This window comes from Cheilinus undulatus, linkage group 19, assembly GCF_018320785.1.
Source record: "Cheilinus undulatus linkage group 19, ASM1832078v1, whole genome shotgun sequence".
In the NCBI taxonomy this organism is placed as follows: domain Eukaryota; kingdom Metazoa; phylum Chordata; class Actinopteri; order Labriformes; family Labridae; genus Cheilinus; species Cheilinus undulatus.
Window position 1 is genome coordinate 13,608,861 of NC_054883.1, and position 21,548 is coordinate 13,630,408.

Genomic DNA, 21,548 nt, shown 5'->3' on the forward strand with positions numbered 1-21,548 from the left:
AGACATAAAAATGATTTTGGTAATTACCAATGCTGTTAATTTAGGGCAGCTGTGGCATAAACCTTACTTTGGTTAGGGTTAGGGTGGTCTAATAAATTTAAGCACTGTATATGCTACAGTCCCCTCCAAAATTATTGGAACAGTGGGCCCAATTCCTTTATTTCTGTTGTAGACTGAAAACATTTGGGTTTGACACAAAAAGATGAATATGAGACAAGACATCAACATTTCAGCTTTTATTTACAGGTATTTATGTCTAGATCTGATGTAAAACTTAGGAGATGGCTTTATTTGTAACGGAACACCACATTTTTAGGTGAGCAAAAGTATTGGTAAAGAGAGACTTAAAATAGATTAAATTGAATAAGACTTCACATTTAATTGGAAATCTTTTCTTGCAATAACTACATCAAGCTGTGATCCACTGACATCACCAAACTTTTACATTCTTCTTCTGTGATGCTTTTCCAGGCTTTGACCACAGCCTCTTTCAGTTGTTGTTTGTTTCTTTTTTTTTCTTTTTGGGGGGGGGGGGGCTTCAGTCTCCTCTTTAGCAGCTAAAATGCATGCTCTATAGGGTTTAGGTCTGGAGATTGACTTGGCCAGTCTAAAACCTTCCACTTCTTGCCCCTGATGAACTCCTTTGTTGTTTTGGCAGTGTGTTTTGGGTCATTATCTTGCTGCATGATGATGAATCACCTAATCAGTGTGGTTCCATCTTTCCTTAAACTGGCAGAAAAAATATTTCTGTAGACTTCTGAGTTCGTTTTGCTGCTGTTTGTAGATGAATGAGCCCGTCCCAGAAGAAGCCATGCAAGCCCAAGCCATGACAGTACCTCCACTCTGTTTCACAGATGAGCTTGTACGTTTGGGATCATGAGCAGATCCTTTCTTTCTACAAACTTTAGTTTGTAGAAAGAACTTTCCATCACTTTGGTAAAGGTTCATCTTTGTCTCATCAGTCCATGAAACTTTGTCCCAGAATGTTTGAGGCTCGTCTCTGTACTTTTGTTCGTAAAGTCTTCTGTGAACTGTAGATCATGATGCCTTCACTCCTGCCCTCTGGAGGTTGTTGCTGATGTAAATAACAGTTGTTTTAGGGTCTTTCTTTACAGTTCTCACAAATGTTTCTGTTGTCGACTGCTGCTGTTTTCCTTGGTCTACCTGTTTGACGTCTGTTCCTTAGAACATCAGTGGTTTCTTCTCTAGGACATTCCTAATGGTTGTACTGGTTATGGCCAGTATTTGTAAAATGGCTCTGATTGATTTCCAAACTTCTCTCAGCTTCACAATTGCTTGTTTTTCACCCATAGACAGCTCTCTGGTTTTCATGTTGGTTATACCTCTAACTATAAATGCAGTCGGCACAGGAAAAACCCAAATCTGAAACTGAGTGTTGACATTTAGCACTATTTATCGTTCAAATAATCAATGTAATAGGATACACCTGGACAACAAAACACACCTGTCAGTCACATGTTCCTACACTTTTGCTCACATGAAAAATGGGTGGGTTCAAACAAAAGGTGCTATCTTCAAAGTTGTGTATCAGATCCAGATGTAAATACCTTGAAATAAAAGCTGAAGTATATAAACTCAGTACATTCAGTACTCAGTAAACTTGCCTTCCCTTTCCTCACTAATGGTTGTTATTCAAAATTAAATATTTTTGAGTTTTGCCAACATATATTCACATTTTAGTGTTTTTTTTAAGAGCAAATAGCCCAAAGTTGGAGCCCATTCACTACTCTGATGGCCATCAGTATTGAGCTTACTCAGTAAACAAACATTGAGCCACTGCTGAACCAGGAGCAAGTAAAGCTGAAGGTCTGTGGCTTCTGAGGTTGATCGTTGTATGGACACAACCCGGGACAGCTGCCCATTAAAGACTCACTTCTGTATGGATCACCTGTCCCAGCTTTGAGGACTCTGACCATTAAACCACACCAGTCTCATGCCACAGCGGGACACACTGAACATCTATGAACACCTCTTACATGTGACATGCCTGTATGTGAGACAGGAGAAGAGACAGACATTGAGATAGAGCTTTGTTTTATTAGTGGTACCAGAAGACCCCTCGTACATCACTCCCTAAAAAACAGCCTCCCCCCTCCCAGCCTGTCTGTCCGCCTGATTCATTAGTCAGCTGGGCCCTGTGTTTTCTTAGCGGATACCCTGCCTCAAGATGAAAAGTTGGCCTGACATCTATGTCCAACTTTTTCCATCCATCCGTCCCAGAGAAGACACAGACAGAGCAAGGAGAAGAGCCTCCTACGCATCAGCGAGACTGATAAAAACCAGAGCAGAGCACACAGACAGCTCCCCTAAATCAAGAACTAGGAGAATGTGAGAGTATTATTGTGAGCCTGTGACTGTTTTGTTTCAGTGAGGAAAAATGCTGCATGGTGCAGCACGTTGAGGGAACAGCTTTGTGGTATTAAAACATATTTCAGTGACAGTGCAGTGAGGGGAAATGTGTGAACTGCTCAATGAATTACTGAGAGTACAATGAGATGAATACGATACAACATGACACAACGGCAGAGCTGTTCCTGTTATGTTCAGATCCTGGAGATGGAATCTGATGAAACACGAGTTTCTTTAGACTCCAAAAAGAGTATCAATTGAACAAGGAAAGCTATGAAAAGGCTTAAAATGGTTTAATAAACCTATGGTTTTTATTTTTACATTAAAGATTTGCATTTTAGCTGCATTAATGTAATTGCAGGCTGGCTAGTTGTCACTTTATCTTGGATTTTTCATTCATTTACTCTTCAAAAACACTACATTTCTCTTTTTATGCAAGTGTATCCCTACATTTTTACTTTTATTCCTATGCTGTGAGTAGAGATGCTTTGATTGCAAAATTGGGACGATATTTATACAGATATTTTATTATGATCACTTCTTTTAGTGTGATGCCCAAACTATGCCAACATTTCTTCTCATGTTTGACCATGAAAATCGAGCAAAGTTTGTGCAACAGGTGTCTTCTCTACAGTAAAATCTGTTATATACCAGATGTCAGCATTAAATATACTGGAAACAACAGATATATACCAGTTACTGGTATGTGTTCATGCCACACTATCTGCTGATGGCTAATGCTTCTTAACAGCACAGATACTGGCCTATTATGATGCATCAGTGCTTTCCAAATAGTAAATTTCCAACTTTTTGTACCAAAGGACTCTTAAAAACTCTTTAGTCAACAATGGCTGTTTTAAAATGTGCTATATAAATAAACTTGACTTGAACATGTTTTACTAGCTTAAAGACTATGATATAAAGGATATGCATACTTCAAGAACAAGGCTATAGGTATCAGCATGTTTATATCACAGTCCCTGGTCTTAAAATTTTCATCTGTGGGTTCAATTTTTTTGACAGCTTTGGCTTTATCTGTATGTGGCTCCTTAATATTTATATTAAGGAGCTTACCATCTTCGAATTGAGGTATTAAAAACTGGAGATGATGCATCAGGTAGCAGCAAATAACATGGCAAACAGATTTCAGAAGCCAGTGAGTGAATGTTGTGTGGCATTGATTTAATGTTGGCAAGTTTGTATACAAAAGTAAGGGTTCAGAGAGGAGGCTTTTTATAGGGCAGAAAAGTCACGTGACTGTTTTCATGGTCATGAAAGTATCATGATTATAGGAAACATAAATAAAATTGTTGGCAGTGTGAGTCTTATACCGTCTCTGAGAAAGCATGTAAAGCATGGTTCAGTTACGTTTCAAGGGAAAGGACTACTGAGCAAAATCTATCTTGACATCCTTTATGAAGAACCACAAAAGACACAAAGAATTGTGAAAAAGTAAGCTAATGTATAAAACAGTGTTGGAATTGGTTTGGTTGTAGACCAATTATCAGCCTGGCTGATTACTGATGCTGATATTTGGCATTTAGCCAATTAGCGGAATCTTATTTTATTTATAATCAGAAAAAATCAATTCATTTTGAACTTAACCATTGGGAAGGTAATGTAAGATTTCAGCTAAGCACGATGTCCACAAATATCAGAATGCCAGTGAAGAAAACAGAAGGAACTGAAATAGTTTTCAGGGAAAATCAATTCATAAATTGTATAAAAAGGCAAAAAAAAAAAAGCAGAAAACGTGCAAAATTGGGTTAGAGGTGGCTGGTAATAAGAGATAAAAAGTGGTCACAGAGTGGCAAACATGGGCTAAGAAATACAAACGGGGTGGGAAAAAATTGTGAAAAATGGTGAAGAGTGGCACAGATAGGCAAAAAGTGGCAAAAAAGAGACAAATTCAGATGACATGCGCTAAGCAAGGGAAAAAAAGGGAAAACATGCAAAGAACAAATGGGGAAAAGTTGTTAAAAAGTGCCAAAAAATTGTTTAAAGGTGGCAACAATGGGTTAAAAAAGCAACATACAAAAGTTGCAAATGGGGTATAAGTGGCAAAAATGGATGGAAACAGTGGGATTTAGACAGGGGTCTAAAAGTGGCATGAAAAAACATCCTTTTTGGCTCTGAGATGAACAAACCCTTAGCCAGGACACTCGCACCAATACTACTGATCCAACACACATGCATTGGTATCATCAATAAATCACAACTGGGGAGGGCCAAAACGCGTGGTTTTTCAGGGGCCCAGGCAACTCAACTCTTTTTTCTCCTTATTTTTTAACATACAGTTTTACTTTTGCCACATTAAGTAAATTTTGTTTGCCATAAAAAATGAATATGGTTCCAAATATCTGTTTTGGTCACATGGAATACTACCAATCCATATCAATATCAGCCTTGAAAAACTAATATCAGTCAACTCTTAAATTGGTCATCTGCTAAATTGTTTCTTTAAATTCATTCTTAGCCCTGATTTTCACAATTGGTGCATTTCAATAGAAAATAGTCAAACTTGGCTGAGGAACTATTGTACATGGAAAAATACTCAGAAATTAAAAGGCATTTGGCCCCAAACATCCCTGTCGCTGACCCATTAACAGATGGGATTGGTCTGGCTCCAGCCAGTTACACTAAGTCATCATTGCTGCCGAGTTTGGTGAAGTTTGTTTTCTGAACACCAGACTCCTGACAAGACTTGGATGTGCTTTCAAGGACTTAAGACTTGACTTTTTGAATAACCTGTGACTTGAAATGGAACTGACTCAAGTACTTAAAACCATCCTGGACTACAGGTGTATCTGCCCATGTTTGGTGTGTTTACCATGCAGAGGACTGGGGTTGAAGCAGAACCAGTAAAGCGTTCCAGCTTGCAGTGGTGGTGGTGGTGGTGGTGTGCAGGCATGCATCATGAGTGTAGGTATGCGAGTGCCTTATATGTCGCTGTGTGAGAGTCACTTGACAGAAGTTCATTGTGAGCGTGCTAAGTAAAGACACCGAGGCCCCTGTTCTCCCGGAGCCACTGCCAGTCCCATTGTCCTGCTGCCTCCGTGGATAAATTCATTTTGACAACCCTGCTAATTGGATAAAACCAGACTGGAGCCTCCTCCCCGAGCGCTCACATTCCATCTGCTTTCTGGCATGAAGAGGACACACGGGAGGGGAGGGGGGTGGAGGGGTGGACGGGGTAGTAACTCCTTCTGAGGAGCTGAGCTGTTGAATATTTATCACCTCCACAGAACCCCCCTCCCTCAGTTTTACGTCTTTTTACACCCCTCCTCCTCCGCCTCCTTCTCTCGAAGTTCTCCAAACACCACAAAGCCCCCCCTTTAGATAAACACATGCGGTGTCAAGTGTGAGGAGTGCCGGGGGTTCAACTGCCCCCGCTCGGGCCCGCGGACCACAATGCCATGCTGCATAGCTGCCATGCGGGAGGCCGGTTGCCCCTGGCGACGCTAACAGGCAGAACGCACCTTAATAGAGTGGAGAGTCATTGTAAAGCAGTGAGCCGGCGCACGGACAAAGACCCCGCAGACCCCTGGAGAAAGGGGAGACGCTACTCTGAAGGGCCCGGGGAAGAGCTGATGGGCCCCGCTCAATGACTAAAGGGAAGGGGGGGGGGGGGGGCTCCATGACCAAGAGGTTTGAGAGTTTGGGGAGTAAGAGAGGAAGAGAAGGGGGGGTTAGTGCCGTCATGGATTGATGTGAGATGGGTTAAGGGGGTTTAGGAGGTAGAGGAGGGGGGCTGGAGAGGTTGACTGAGAAAGCAGAACGGCTACTCAAATTAATAGAGAGGATGTGAACTGGCGGGCGAGCAAGAGTAGAGAGAGCAGGGCCTCGTCAATGAGAGGGTGTGTTTGAGCGAGCGTGTGTGAGAGCGCCGCTAAATGTTCCAACATATTTTCCCCGCACTCGCTCAATCTGTTCGCCTGTTGCTGGGTTTGGCCGGGGATTGAGCGCCGTGCAGGAGGATGACCAACAACATCCCTGGTTTACCAACAGAGCATCACACAGGCAGAGCGCAGAACGGAGGAAACGAGGGAAGAAAACTGTTAGTCTAAAGGGCGAGGGCTGTGACCACAGACGAGTTTAAACTTTTCAACCTATGAGAGCAAAATGATGACTTCCTGGAGTCAGAAAATATTCAATACTGGCCTCCCAATAATTCAAACAGTGCCAAAGGAAGACTGGTTTTTTGACCCAAAAGACTGATGGTGAGGGGTCACAGAGATACTTTGCAGCCATAGTTTACAATAAAAACCAGAAAGATTACATTTTTTTTAAGGTCTACATTAGGAATGCCCAGTATTATTGGTGTATCAGTATTGGCAGATAAGGTTGTATGATACAGGATTTTTTGCCGATATCCAATATACTGATATTTCTAAATTAACTTTGATATCAATACAGATATTTGAAAGTAGTCCATACATAATGTTCTGTCTTTAAAATACACTTTAAAGTCAAAGGACAACGATGGATAAAGGAAAACACTTAAGCTGAAACAGGTCTGTGGGTCCAGGCAAAAGCTCCATTAAATTCTTTGTTTGCGTAGCCAAAATTTAGAGCTGATAAACGCAGATTCTAATAGCTAAAATACGTTCATATCTGCCGATACCTATGGCATTTCAATATCGTGCATCCCTCACAGTCTTATTGGCGTGATGTGGTATCAGCAGATATTAGCTTATAAAGTTTATAACTGTTATCTGAAGATATGGACATTTTTGCTGATGTTTACAACGGATATATTGTCAGTAAAAATCAGCCCGATGTACAAATATATTTGTTCAGCCTGGAAAAACAGATACATCCGCTTAAGATTTTCTCTTTGTTTATCCTCATTTCTTTAAATCTTTAAGTCCATTTGAAGGGCCGAAATTTCAGGTCTGAACCAGGGCTGCTCGATTAAATCATAAATTTGATTGGTATTGAGATCATGATTATAACACAAAATTTCTCATTAATTTTCTGCATCACATGCATTTAGTGAACCGAGATACCCCCGACACCTTGAAAAACAAGCAATAAAGGAAAACAGATGAGTGGAAAAAAACATTATATATATATAAATACTATATAATAACAATGAATAGGGCATGATGCAAAATATTATCAGTCTGACATCCGTATCGGCAGATATCAAAATTTCTGCTAATATTTACATCCTATATTTTTCCTGTGTATTTCAGCATACATTGCCTGTAAATTTAGTCCATATATACTAATGAATTAGTGGAGTTTTAGGCTGAACCAACAGGCCTATGTCAGTTGAGTCCTTTTCTTTATTTATCCTCATTCTTTAAAGTGTTTTTAGGGACCAAAGTTTGTTTCCTTGGTCATCCTCAAACCATTAAGTGTGTCCAAAAGGGCTAAAATTTCTTGTCCGAAAAGCATATTTAGCTAAATATTGGTAATGGCTAATATTAATGTTAATATTGACATATTGAATGTTGACAAAGTTCCAGTACTATGCATCCCTAACAATGAAGAAAAAAAAAAACACTTTTTATGGCCAAAATACAAGAACAAACAGCAAAGCCTTTACCATGTGACAAAACCTATGGGCTAATCAACCCTAAAACAGCATGCAGCACCGCCATCATTTTATTACAATGGTCTTAGTTTGTTATCTTTGGAAGCCAAAATTGTGATTGAAATTGAAGCTTGATTAATTGCCCAGCCCTAGTCTGAACCATATTTTTACACAGATACTAGTATCATTATTGGCTAAAATAAAATTGTAACTACACTGTAAAAACAAGTTTCACAGCTTTTGTGAGTTGAGGGATCCAAGCTAATACTTCATGTTGATATTTAGTTGACATAACATGCTCGTAACTAAAAAAGGCTGTTTTGTCCTACCAGCCACACAAACCGATGTTATTTGATAAATTATTTCAAGGTTGGCATTTTAGCCTGAAAGTTTATTTAAATACATCAATAACCAGGCTGTTTTTGCTACAAGTCAGTGTAAAAAGACTACACAGAGAAAAAGCGTCATCACAGAAACTAAACACATCAAATATGTGTGCTTGATTAATTACTTTTAAAGACATTTTTGAATAACCAAATAGGACAGGAATTGCCTAAGCATTTCAACATTTAATGCCTTACGAGAAACTCCCAATTTTGGCACCCCCTGTGGACATCTTAGTACTTCGTCTTTATTTTCTGATCTCATCCTGTGCATGTACAAGTATCACTTTCGAAAAAAATTATTTTGTCTTTAAACAGCTGAATGCATAATTTAACATAAATATTTTCCATGAAACTCATACTCAGCATCCTGCTGATTGTATTGTTTGACCCATATCCCCTTCCAGCAGCAACAAGCATCAAGAAAACATTCAAAAAACTGTGGATCTTCTCTCTTACAGTTTGTTTTGTATTAAGGGTGCATACAGAGGCATGCCTATTAATACATGAAAATCTCCTCACAGGAGCTTTAAAATGGACAAAAACATTACACTGCCATTGCGGAGGGGAGCGCCTGGTCATGTGCTTGGTCAACCTTCCCTGTGATTCATAATCCATTACAAGTGTGAAAAAAAATATGACTCTTCCCTGTACATTTTGTGGAAAATCATAAAAACTGTAATAAAATTAGGTTATATTAAATGATGTGCCTGTCTCTGTTTCAAACGTGATAATACATACTGAATAAAGGAATCACTGTAGTTCTCTGATGTACTTCAAGCAAGCAAAACCTTGGCAGGGAAAAAATCTTCAACCTTTTCCCATCCATCTCCACGCTGCTCTGAGACAAGCTTTTCTTTCCCCCTCTAATCGGACACAAGAGAACCTTCTGGAGTCTTATCTTGGCATGAAAACTCAAAACCCAACAGGTGGAGAAGGGGCCGATCCAAATCCTCCAATCCTCTACTCGAGACATCACTCGTTCTCATGCCATAAAATTACACATCAAAAGCATCTAAGCATCCCTAACGAGGCTGAGACGCACACACATATGCTTCACAAGGTATTAACAAGCTATATGCCCCCCACCCCCTTCCAATCCGACACTAACGAGCTACAGAGCGTCTCGAGGATTAACGAGAACGATGTGGACAGGCTGGCGGTGCAGAGGAGGGGGGCGTTCTAATCAATTAGGCACCGAAGCATTTGCATAATTTAGATAACGAAGCTGAATTAACCACGGAGAACTAATTACTGCGCCATGGCGATTACACACTCACTCATTCCTCTGCCTGGTGAGAGATGCCAGCATGAACCAGGGCCATGGGAACAGGACCGGATCATCAAGACTGTGTTAAGACAGACCTGACAGTGATGAAGGTACCACCAGCCAATCAGATAAGAGGGAGAGAGGATGGATACAGAGAGAAAGAGGTGGGCCTCTAAGGGGGAAAAAAAAAAAGTATCCAAAGAAAAGGTGGTGGGATGGGTACAGAGAAAAGTGGAAAGATCTAAAAATGAAAGGACAGAGAGATACTTGGTAAGAGGAAAAGGACAGCTCATGGGATGAAGGGATGGGTAGAATGAAATGATAGAGGGGCTGTAGTAATACAAATAAGTAAAAAAAAAATGCATGGTTTTCAGTAAGAGGAATAAAAACGGTTGGGATGAATGAGAAAAGAGAGATAAAAGGAAGAATAGAGAAAAGAAAAGGCAAACTGGTAGAGAGAAAGAAGCACTTGGAGAAGGTTAATGTTGGGATGGAAGAAAAGATGGAAAGAATGAAAGGTGGATGGTAGAGGTGGAGAAGAACAGTACTATTGTACTCAAGTAAAAGCACTGTTATTTTGGTTTGAATTTACTGCAGTAGAGTTATAAGTGCTGGCCAATAAATCTGCTCAAGTATTTCATTTAAAGTTTTACTTAACATAGAGCTGGGCGATATGGCCTAAAATCGATATCCGGATATATTTTTGCTATATACCGATACGCGATACATATCGCACTACTTTGAAATGTCCTCTAAGTGGCTGAATAATGTTTAATTCAGCTCCAAAGGACACTAGTTAGGTGATTAAAATAGACAGCTCTATTGGATATTTAACAAAATTGTATGCAGAAGGGGCAAAAATCAATATAAAGTCAAATTTAACACACTGTTTTATTTTGGAAAGGACTTCAATCTTATACTAATAAATCAAAAATACATAGATCATGAAATACTCGGTCTTTTATAGTGTATGGTCGGTCCTGAAATGTTTTCTGTGTTATGTTTACTATTGCTGATTATAAAATGATTATTTTCCTCATTAAGGGTGAAGCAAACCTACAAAAAACTCACCAATCCTGCATGCAGTCGATGGCCAAAACCCTGCTGTCTAGTCCACCATTCAGGCTCACAGCTGTGATTATATAGTCCATTATCTAAGCTGATGAACTCTGGACCAGTTTCTGACAAGTTCATAACATGGGAGCATCTTTAGAGCTTATTTAAGAAACCCTCCTGTGTAATCGTGGGAGGGAAAAAAGCTCGTTTGGAGGCAGGAACTTTTTAACTCCTCATTGTCTGTGTTTTGAGCTGTGAGACTGAGATAGACTGTTAGACTGTTAGACTGGGCTCATGTCTTTAGCTGCGTGCTGTGTTACCTCTATGGTAATGTTAATGCTATGTTATCTCGGAGTTATCTTACGGCGTTTTTTAAAGATTACCGCATGAGTTTGACCACTTCCTTTTTAAAGCTGAACCACTGCAGGTGTTACGTTTACTCACTTTGCAGTGAGAGATGCGTTCAGGGACAATGGGAGAAGCAAAACTCCAGCGAGAAATGCACTCTGACGGCTCAAAACTTCCACATAATTTCTACTTGGATGTTCGCGATATTGTCATTACACATCGTGCGCGGCAAAAGCCGCGATACATCGAGTATACTCGATATATCGCCCACTCCTAATTTAACGTACTGTTGATTAATTGCTGGGTAAAATCTGATCTTAAAGCCACACCTTTATAATAAAGTGACATGTGACAGCTTTTTTTGGATATGATGTGGAGTTAGTTTCATGCCACGTGTTGTCACAGCCAAACCACTGGCCAGTTGCATGTTGTTGACAGAGAACCATCTCATTTACTCTCTTCTTTTGACTTTCAATTTTTTTCTACGCATTGACACTTTTAAAAACCTAAAGAAGTAAAACACTTCACCTAAAACATACTTAGATACAAGTAAAATCACTGATATCAAATTATACTTAAAGAAGAACAAGTATACAAAAACTTGCCCAAATATGATAATTTGCAGAGCCAATACAACACCTATTATCAGTGGCTCATGGGACTGATAACTGATAGCGGGAACCAATCTGCATTTATCATGACGTATAGTTCTCTTAATGTGGCAAAATTAAAATTGTATGACTAAAAAAATGAAGGAATATGAATTATTTAGCCCAAACTGTATCAGCATGAGAACAGCAAAGAACTACACAGTAGAAACAGAAAAACAGGAAGTGATGCCATACGCCTACTGTGTCAGTGGCACCCAGGATTAAGTGTTGATTGGCTGGTACTCATGTGACATCGAGCCAATCAGATTGTGATGTATACGGGACATCTGGCAAAATTGTGGAGAGTGAAAATAAAGCTAGAGGGGAAGGTACACTTTGCAGTGGAACCAAAATAGAGAACTTTTTAATTAATTAACCAATCAAACTAGCCCTAGTAATCCAAGTAAATGTAATAAGCTTCTTTCCACCCCTACCAAAGTCACATCATAATAATTTGAAAGTTAGATTTAACAGGTCATTCATTATCTCTGTGCAATTGACTGTCATGTGTAGTCAAAGCCAAACAGCAGCCTACTTTCACATCATGTACACAAAGCTAGTACTGCCTTTGAAATTTCTTTTTCTGACTCCGTAACTGATGATCTTTAAAATGTAACAAGCAGAGATGGAGAGTAACTAAATATATTTACTCAAATACTGTAACCGAGTAGTTTTTTGTACACTTGTGCTTTTTTGAATACATTTTTAAACCAGTAAATTCACTTTTATTTAGGTATATTTTGGGGGAAGTATTGTACTTGCCTACATTTTAAAAAAAGCACCAAGTAGTGAGTAATACAATCACAACTAAAAGTCAAAACAATAAGATTCTAGCTTTAAAAGTGGCCTGTAGTTTTACTTTGACTACACATGGTGGTCAATACATAGTTAGAGATTGATTCCACATTGCATCTTTTATTATAACAGAGTGAATTAAAAAGACAACTGACTTCAGAACACTGTAAAAGTAATGGTGGTACCACCTGTTGCACTCTTATAAAACACCACAAGTATGGTAAAACTGTAAAAGTTTATGAAACTGACCAAAAATCACTCCCATTTTGATAATTATACCTGAAAATTTCTCTTAGTAAGTCGCACTTACAACAGGATTTCGCTTTAACATTTACAAACTTGTGGCAACACCCAACCACACAACAGAGTACCGTTATTCTGCATTCAAATAAATCATTTATTGTCAAAAATTCCCTTAGTATGGCTTGTAAGATGAGCTGGCCATATGTCTGAATATAGACATTTAACACCCATAAACGAGTGTGTGCTCAGATATGGTTCCTCCATTTATTACAGTAAATACAATTAGTTCCTTTCCACCCCTGGTGAATGGTTGGAAAGACAAAAAGAGAGAGGGAAGGATGATAAAAGTGAAGGCAAAGAAGACAAATGGTTAAAGACAGGGCCAGAAAGAAAGAAAGAAAAAAAGAAAGAAAGAAAGAAAGGTTAAAAACAAAGAAGAAGCTTAGCTTTGACAGCAGGCTCACAAACAGACCTCTAGTCCAGTGCTATGAAAGCGAACTAATCTGCAGGATTTCACAGTACTCATCAGAAACACACTTACATATTTCATTCAACCACAACCATTCTTTCCCTGCCTGTAACTTCTCCCTGCACTCACAAACACACATACTCGATGACACATAAGCAAGCAATCACGCAAACTCCGATTACATGGTAAAAGTATACTCACAGAGGCACATAAATATGCAGACCTCAGGAAGTTTTTCCAATGCGTAGAAAAATAACAGACTACCACTTATCTGCAGCCCGGGAGATAAACTGCATCCACGCCGCAGCATCCGTGCATGATAATATAGACTTTCATAGCTGTACGTACATGCAGCCTGGTCTCCTTGTGTGTTCCTGCATCCTAGGGAGGAGGGAGGGAGGAGAGCGGGGGGAAAAAGGGGCCCCAAAACTCCTTTGGCAGCTCGTGCATCAGAGTGAATGGAACCAATTATAAATCAAGAGCAATTTCTCCCCATTATTCAGCAGGAACCAGGAGAGGGAAAAAGAGAGAGGGAGAGAGAGAGAGAGAGAGAGAGAAAGAGAGAGAGAGAGGGACTGGCCCTAGAAGTCTCAGTGGGAGACGAAGGGAAAGAAAAGCAGAGAGAGTGAAATATTATATGAAAAACAGATACCAGGGCGCATTAGGAAACTGAGATAAGGCAGAGAGGAGGGCGAAAAGAGAGATGAGGGAATGGAGAGGAGAAAGTCATGGGAAAAACAGATATGAGGAGGAATTAGAAAGAGAAGAGGCAGGAAATGAAACAGAGAATGAGGGCTAGCGGGGCGTGCAGGATGGTGCAACCGACTTTTGACTGCTAACGCAATGGTTTTTAAGCGAAAGCTGCTGCTGTGAAAGAGGTTCTTAAGAGCAGGAACAGCTGGAGGACGCTCGTTTCAAAGAGTGTTAGAAGCTGGATTTGTGGGACGAGATGCCATTTGTCCTGTCACTCACTGCCTCTCATGTGTGTTATCCTCGGGGGAAGGGGGACTGAAATTCAAAACAAGACACACACTAAGGTTGTCAAAATGTTTGATATATCAGAACATATTAGTCACCTTGTATATCAAAATGATACAATCTGTGCCTTTTTAATGACTGGTTGTGTCAGAAAAAGTATTCACTCTTATTTAAAACTAAAAGCAGTAAGGAAGAAAGAGGGCACTGTCTATATTGCAGTAAGTATAAACTGTTTCAGCACATGAACTTGCCTGCAATTTTAGGCCATTACATTGAATTAACCAGTCAATACTAGGTTTCCAAGTCTTCTATTTATTGCTGTGATCCTGACAATCTCTAAATTTCAAATTCGAATAACATGACAACCCTACCTCACATACACACGCACTTACATGCGATTTGGACGGAGTACTTAAGAGAGCTGTCAATGGAAAATTCCAGTTGTGATAACCTCAGGGGACCAATAATGAGCTAATCTAGAGCCTGGTGATTTATTCTGTTGTATCATGTCTTCTCCTGCCAGTTTGACATTCTTCAATGATGACTTTCTCCTCTCTGGGGCAACACTTTAAATCTGATTATTGGTTAAAGCCCTGGAACACGAGCCAGATTCCTTTACATTTTTTTTGTCTTTCTGGCACTTTTATTGTTTCGTTCGCACACGCTCAAGACAGGAATACACCTGTGGTTATTCACTCAGCATGTAAGAGGAGTAGACCTTAAAAAGTCTTAAAAATCTTCCCATAAATGACGCAGATTTTTAGAAAAGTGACGCCAATTCAGCTCCTGTCAGGTTACAATCCCCTGCCTGTGAGTGAATGATCTATTAGTGTGTCTGGGTTGCTTTTGGCTCATAATAACACCCCCTAATCTTTGTCCAAATATCTGCTTTGCACACACAGGGCTGTTTGTCTACACTCACTCGCTGCTTTTTAACCCGAGTCTGGAGTTGATCAATGATCTTAACAGCACTCACACCGGCCTCACAATGTCTCTGTTTGTATGAAAGACAGAAAGAGAGAAAGCGAGAGTGTGGCCTTGGTAATTTCATTATCCAATCAAGGGCTACTTAACTTTTAGTGGTTTAAGTGGTGGAACAGTCTGCTCAGCTGGTTTAAAGGCTTTGGATTATCTCTATTAGCCTGCTAAGACAACAAATGAATGAATGATTATGTTCGTGATACAGATACAATCTGGAAAGCCATCAAAAAGTAGTTCTGGATGAAGAGAAAAGGCCTTCATTTTCATCCATGTCTTACAAATCTGACTCTGTTTGATGGCGGCCCGTTTAATCAACCCTCTGTCAGAACTTTCTCCTTGACTTTTCCCCCCTCACATTCCTTTTCCTCTCTCATCCCCGCTCTCTGTGGTCCTGGCCGACAGGGGAGGATCAGGAGGACAGAGGTATGCAGCCCCCAGGGGAGGGGCCTTGGACCCCAGCCACCTGCCGCTCCAGGTGTCCCTCTCTGCTTATCCGATGTCTGGCCGGACACAGAAACCCTCCCGGGGGCACGAGGCCCGACCCTCCAATCTTTCAGCGCTTTAGGACTAATGCACTGTATGTCAGCAAGCCAATAATGTCCAGGGAAATGAAGCACGCTGATTTGGCGATTTTGCAACGTTATGGAAAAGCTGTAGCTGAAGTTATTAAATTAAAGCTCCAGTGAGGAGTTTTTAGCTGGTTATGAAACACACTGAGATTAATAGTGATGCCTCTTTATGACATATTTAAGAAAACAAGGCCATCAGGAGAAGGATTGACTATTTCTAAATGGTTATTTTTAGAGCCTCAAACTTCTGCTGCAGGGTTGGTGTCAGCATTTTGAGATAAATGATGCTTGTGAGTGTAAATGTAGAGCAGGAATAGATTTCTGGTTAAAAACTGCAACTAAACCAAGAAGGACGTAATCAGACAAGAAACAAAAGAAGCAGTCTTTGACTATAGAGGGCACCAAAACCAACTCTAACAAAAAGTTTTGAAGAGCTTTAAGTCTATTCTTTTTACACTCTGTTCTTCAAATATTATATCTGAATTGTCTGCAGTTTTTACACTGCAGGATACTACAGTTTGTAAATCAACACAATGTGTTATTTCAGTCAAATCCCAAGTACTGAAGAACATTCATGCTAAAAATCTATGATTATTGTGAATTAAAAATGAGAAATTACCCAATATTAGAAGCCAAAGAGGTCTAATTTTGATTCAATGATTCAGAGCAGGTCATTGATAAAGTTTGATTTTTACTAGTATCACATCCAAGTTATAAAGTCTGGTATTATGCGTGACAACTCTATTATCTAACTCTGTAATTTTCAAATGAAAAGGTGACAAGCAGCACATTCCAGTGCAAAGAGATAATCCAGATTGGACAGGAACTATCACTCAAACGCACACATATGTGCTCCAAAGGCCCTCAGATTTTGCCTGCAGGCTGTTATGACTGCACGAGTATACCCGCTGTCATAGAGATGAAAGCCTGCCCTCAGGAAGGAGGTTTTTTTCCTCTTTTGTCGATTAACACCAATGCTACACCCTTAACACAACAACGCTGCTTTCTGAGAACCACAGTCAAAAATTAAGGGACACAAAAACCCAAGATAGTAGCAGCTACAGCAGTCTTTGTGGAACTGTGTGTAATCTCAAAACTGGATCTAGAAATCAATCTTCAACTTAAGACTCTTTACATCCAGATGTGAAAACACTGCAGACTCACATCCCCCCATTCATATCTTACATCACGGTTTAATACGAGAAAGAAGGCTTACTTCCATTGGCTTCAAACCTAAATCCACACAGTAACTTTTCTTTAAAAGCCATTAACACATATGAAAACTCAGCTTCTACACACTGGATGAAAAACTATCCTCCTGCTTGCGGACAAATAGTGGAAAACTGGCAGCTTTTGTCCCCGCTACACGTCTGTTTGGCAGGTAACCAAGATCAATCAAATGTGATTTCAAGTTCCAGCTACACTGTTCAGCATCCAGCTGGACAAAGACACAGACCAAACACTCTGACACATATCAGACCCTGTAAGGATAAATTAAAGCTCCTGCAAAAAACATTGTGTCATCTTGATTTGGCGCCCCCTGTAGATAAAGCGATACTTCTTTGCGGACAAGACCATTTTTAAACCATAACTGATTTTAAAAACATGGAGACCACTGACATAAGGACAGTTTCAACCAACATTTAATTTCATAACCCTCTGAACACACAGACGGATGATTCAGACAAGCCACAAAACCATACACCTGTCATCTGCAATAATGATTTCACAGTGGCGATTCCACAGCCGTGAGATCTCTGGAAATGCCCAACTAAACATGACCTCAGAAGAGACACAATCCAAAAAAGTATCCAGTTGGTTGATGCTTCCCAGTCTGCGAGCTGTCATTAGCTATCACAGGCTCTCCATCAGAGTCAGCCTTATTTAATAAACTGTTCCACATCTGAGGAGTTAGACTTGATTGAGAGCAAAAGAATGGCAATCCCTTCATAAATCCTCCTAAAATCTATCTATAAATGAAATCTCCTTCGCCGTTAATCTCTGCCATGAAAGAGTTTCTCTGACACCTACCCTGTGACGTGATTACAGGTATTACAAATATTAAATACAGAAATATTTAGCTGACTCACTGGTTGCCTTGTTTGCTTTATTAAGTTCATAAAGACGCATCAATGTTCATTTCAGTCTTTTCTATAGCTACTTAAATACTCCTCACAGGAGCTTTAAGTTTCCTGTATGCACATACTGCACTGATGACATAAACACTACAATAGCTGACTTTTTTGATTTTTCAAGTTATTTTACCCCAATGCTGCAGCCTAAAGGAATTTCATTCAACACTTTGTTGTGTATAGGAAAAAAACATGTTGTTATTACACTTGTAAAGGAGCTCCAAGTCTTTCTGCAATTCACAATAATGGATTTAGGCCATTTTTCTGCAGTCTTGGCCAGCAACTATAAACAATTTTTCACATTATTGGCCCGACACTATCCTAGTAGCTCAGACCCAAGAATGAGATCAACAAGTTGCTTATCCAGTACACAAAAACAGTCAAAAAAACTTAAAATTTCAGTTTTGATGAATGAAAAGACACATCTAGCAGCAAATCTTCACATCTGGACAGCTTAGTTAAGCAGTTCTGTATTATTATCTGCTTTTTGAGGGAAACCACTGCACGTCTAGGCAAAAGCAAAATATTGTGGTTCTGAAATCATTCAGTATTACACCCTAGCCTTTTATTGTCAACATTTTTGGTGCTGTAATAGTTACTGTTACACATTTAAAAAAAAAAATACAGTCTCTGTAATTCCTATAATAATTATCAGAAAGTGCCAACATTTTTAAAAAGTGCAGATCTTCAGTTGTATTCTAATCTTAAGCTGTGGAAGACAGAGGAGCAATATCTGATTTGCTGAAGTATTTGAGCAGTTTAGACAGTGTGCAAACGCTTGTCTGCATGGAACTAAAAACAAGAAACTACCCTGCATATCCAGAGCCTAAGGCTTTGATTTTGCATCTGGAATCATTTTTTTTCTATCAGTAAGACATCGATATTTAAATTCTGGTGTTGTGAAAAGCCCATCCTATATTAAAACAGTAGAATTCCACTCTCAAAAGGACTTTAGGCATACTTTTATCCAGTTTCCAGACTAAAATCCAGTAATAACCTACGTCTATTCTGCTGTATTCTTCACGGTGTGGCTGTAGGACTAAGATGAACAGAGTTATATATTGAGCAGCTGCCTGACACTGTATTCTTTTGTGGTATCAGCAAAATGTTCCCAAGATTGATTATGAACGCCCATAATTGTGTTTTTCCAGTCTCCAGATCAGTAATCAAAGGGGCTGAACAGTGTGAGAAACAAGCACATAATCAGACTGGAATCAATTAATCCAACTTTGATCCAACCGCCTGCCAGAGATGATCAACAACAACAACAAACCCTGCAACTAAACAACAAGAGGCTCCTTCTTTACTGAGACCAATTAATTCCCTTATAAGCTGTGCGCCTAATTGGAGGAGGCCAGGCCATTCGTTTCGACTTTTAATCCAAGTGACATTGATTCAGGGGGAACAATCAGGCCCTCTTGTCTGATGCCATGTCTGTCACTGGTTCCTCCATGCGAGGCAGTGGAGGCTGAGTGTAATCCAAACAACAAAACGACACCTGGGGTTGGAAACTTGAGCCCCTGCGGCTGTTCTTGCAGGCACTCCATGTCCCTGCTTCTTCCCCTCCTTTTCCTCTTGTGTCCCCCTACTCGGTGAGTGACACCCTCGGACCAACAGCTCATTAGCAACGTGGGGATTAAGACAAACATTTTCTCATTAAAATCAGACCTGAATGAATAAGAGAAAGGATGATATCTGCAGAGAACCTCCCGATGCTGCATTCCTGGCTGCACTGAGCAGCTGTCACTTTATGGGAGGCTTTAATTAGGTTATTCTGACACCAGACTTTGGTGTGGGGGGAGTGGGACTATAGAAATGCATCCAGGTTGTGTTGTTGTGGTTTTCTCTCTACCTTGAAGTCAAATTACTTAAAGATTTTTATGCATTAACCAAACAATGTAGCTATTTTAATCTTGATAACGTACTTTTGCAGCAATTTCTTCCATTTTTCTATTGAAAACTCTCTCCCCTGGGCTACCACTGTTTTGCCACACTCCCTAATGATAACACGGGGGTAAATCTGGCAGAGCTCACCATGTCTGTTTTCTGTTACCCTATAGCAGCGACTATAGGCTGCGGCCTTCAAAACGCAGACTAGTTTTCACTTTAAAACAACGATTTGACATAAAACACTATCAGGAATACCTTCAACGTTACAAACAAAGTTGTTTCTCTTAAGAAAATGTACTGTGCTTTGTGTTGAAGACATAAAATTCAGGAAAACTTTGGGAAATATGGACACAGAGCTCAACCAATCAACAACAGGCTACGTCGCGAGAGCAAAGTTAACGTTTCTTGCCTAAAGTCGGTTAAAACATACATGAAAAAAGGAAGAAATTCAACCAAATAAACCTAATTGCCCGTGGAGAAAGTTTGTTTGAGAGTTAATGTGCATTAATAGCGGAAAGAGAAACAAACATGGCTAAGTTGTAACCAGAATGAACTGGTAAACGAACAACAAAATGAATACCGCTATATTAAAAAGTGGCATAAATGTTGTTTTGTGGCTCCGTCAAGTTTCAAAGAGGCACCAAAACTAGCATGCTTGTCTGAAAAGTGAGTATACATATTGATACGAAGCGTAACACCGTAAAAACATGGACCGCATGATGGGATAAAACTTACCAAAACTGCAGTATTTGGTGCTCACACCTCGTTTAAACCGACCGAGCTTCTCTTTGCTTCGCTTCTGTGTTGAGTTTTAAGTCCCAAAAAACAACAAGTTTGAAACTTCGCTTTTCCCTCTAAAGCCTCGCTGCTTTAGTAATTTACTGCGATGCCACCGACATTTTCTTCGTCTCCCCAAGTTCTCACATTGAAAGGCCGTTTTTGGATGACTGAGCTCTCAAACAATTCTCCCTTTTGCGACGCCTTTTCGGGTCCTCCCACTTCCCAAGCAGGAGGAGGGATCTGAACAATAGGGACTGGCTCCCAAAATCCCAGAGCTGGGTACTGCACCGCTTTTTCCCCCTCTCTACAGGTCTATACTCTCGGCTAATGAGGACTTTCCAGAGCATGTGCGCAAAACTAGAACATAATCCAGTAAGTTGAAGTTAAAAACAAGTGTCAAAGTTAAGAAAAACTCATAGAAACTTTATATCTCGGAAACTACGGTGTCCCGGAGGAGAAAAGTGCGCCCCCTCCCCCTCCTCCTGCTCTGTTCCCCCTGATTTGGTATGCGCTGGTCCCCACTGAGTTTGTATTGACCCCCGTCCATTGAGGCCTGCAGGCCCTCCAGTGCAGCTGTGCAGTGTGGTGCTGTGTTGTGTTGTTGTGAACTGGACGGGTCCAGTCAGGGCTCTGCAGCACTCTCATACCACAGTGATCACAGCTCAAGCCCCCCCATGTGCTCCCTCTGGAATTCTCTTCTCCACTTCAATCAGCACACTTTGTAAGGTGGGGAGCCGCTCCTGTCCACTTCATTAATAACGGACTATTCCCTGATCACAGGGGCTGATAGAGGGGGTCTTCTGGTGGGAAAATAGCCTCTGAATGCAGGAACTCCCACCTTGATGTACCTGAGGGGTTATTACCCAGGGCAGTGTTGGCCTCAGGTGGTTGCTTTTAATGACACCTGTTGCTCTGTAGGACCAAACTTCCTGGATTTGGATTGTTAGAGTGGTGAAAACACAAGAAGTTTAAAAGTCAGTATGATACTAGAACAAATAAAACACTGTTCATACCTGGGTAACACTTCATTTTACTGGGCCCTAATTACCTGCTAATTTTATAGTTACAAAGCAGTAATTGTCCAGTAATAAT

General features: G+C 40.2%; 1 protein-coding gene across 3 annotated transcripts in view; it reads right to left on the reverse strand.

The window, feature by feature from the left end:
- boc (BOC cell adhesion associated, oncogene regulated) overlaps positions 1-20,644 on the reverse strand; it is a 46,494-nt gene extending 25,850 nt beyond the window's left edge. For all 3 annotated transcript variants that reach the window (XM_041814242.1, XM_041814243.1, XM_041814241.1), the window contains exon 1: positions 20,412-20,644. The gene's annotated coding sequence lies outside the window, so the exon portion shown is untranslated. The remainder of the gene's footprint in view (positions 1-20,411) is intronic.
- Positions 20,645-21,548: the final 904 nt, after the last annotated feature.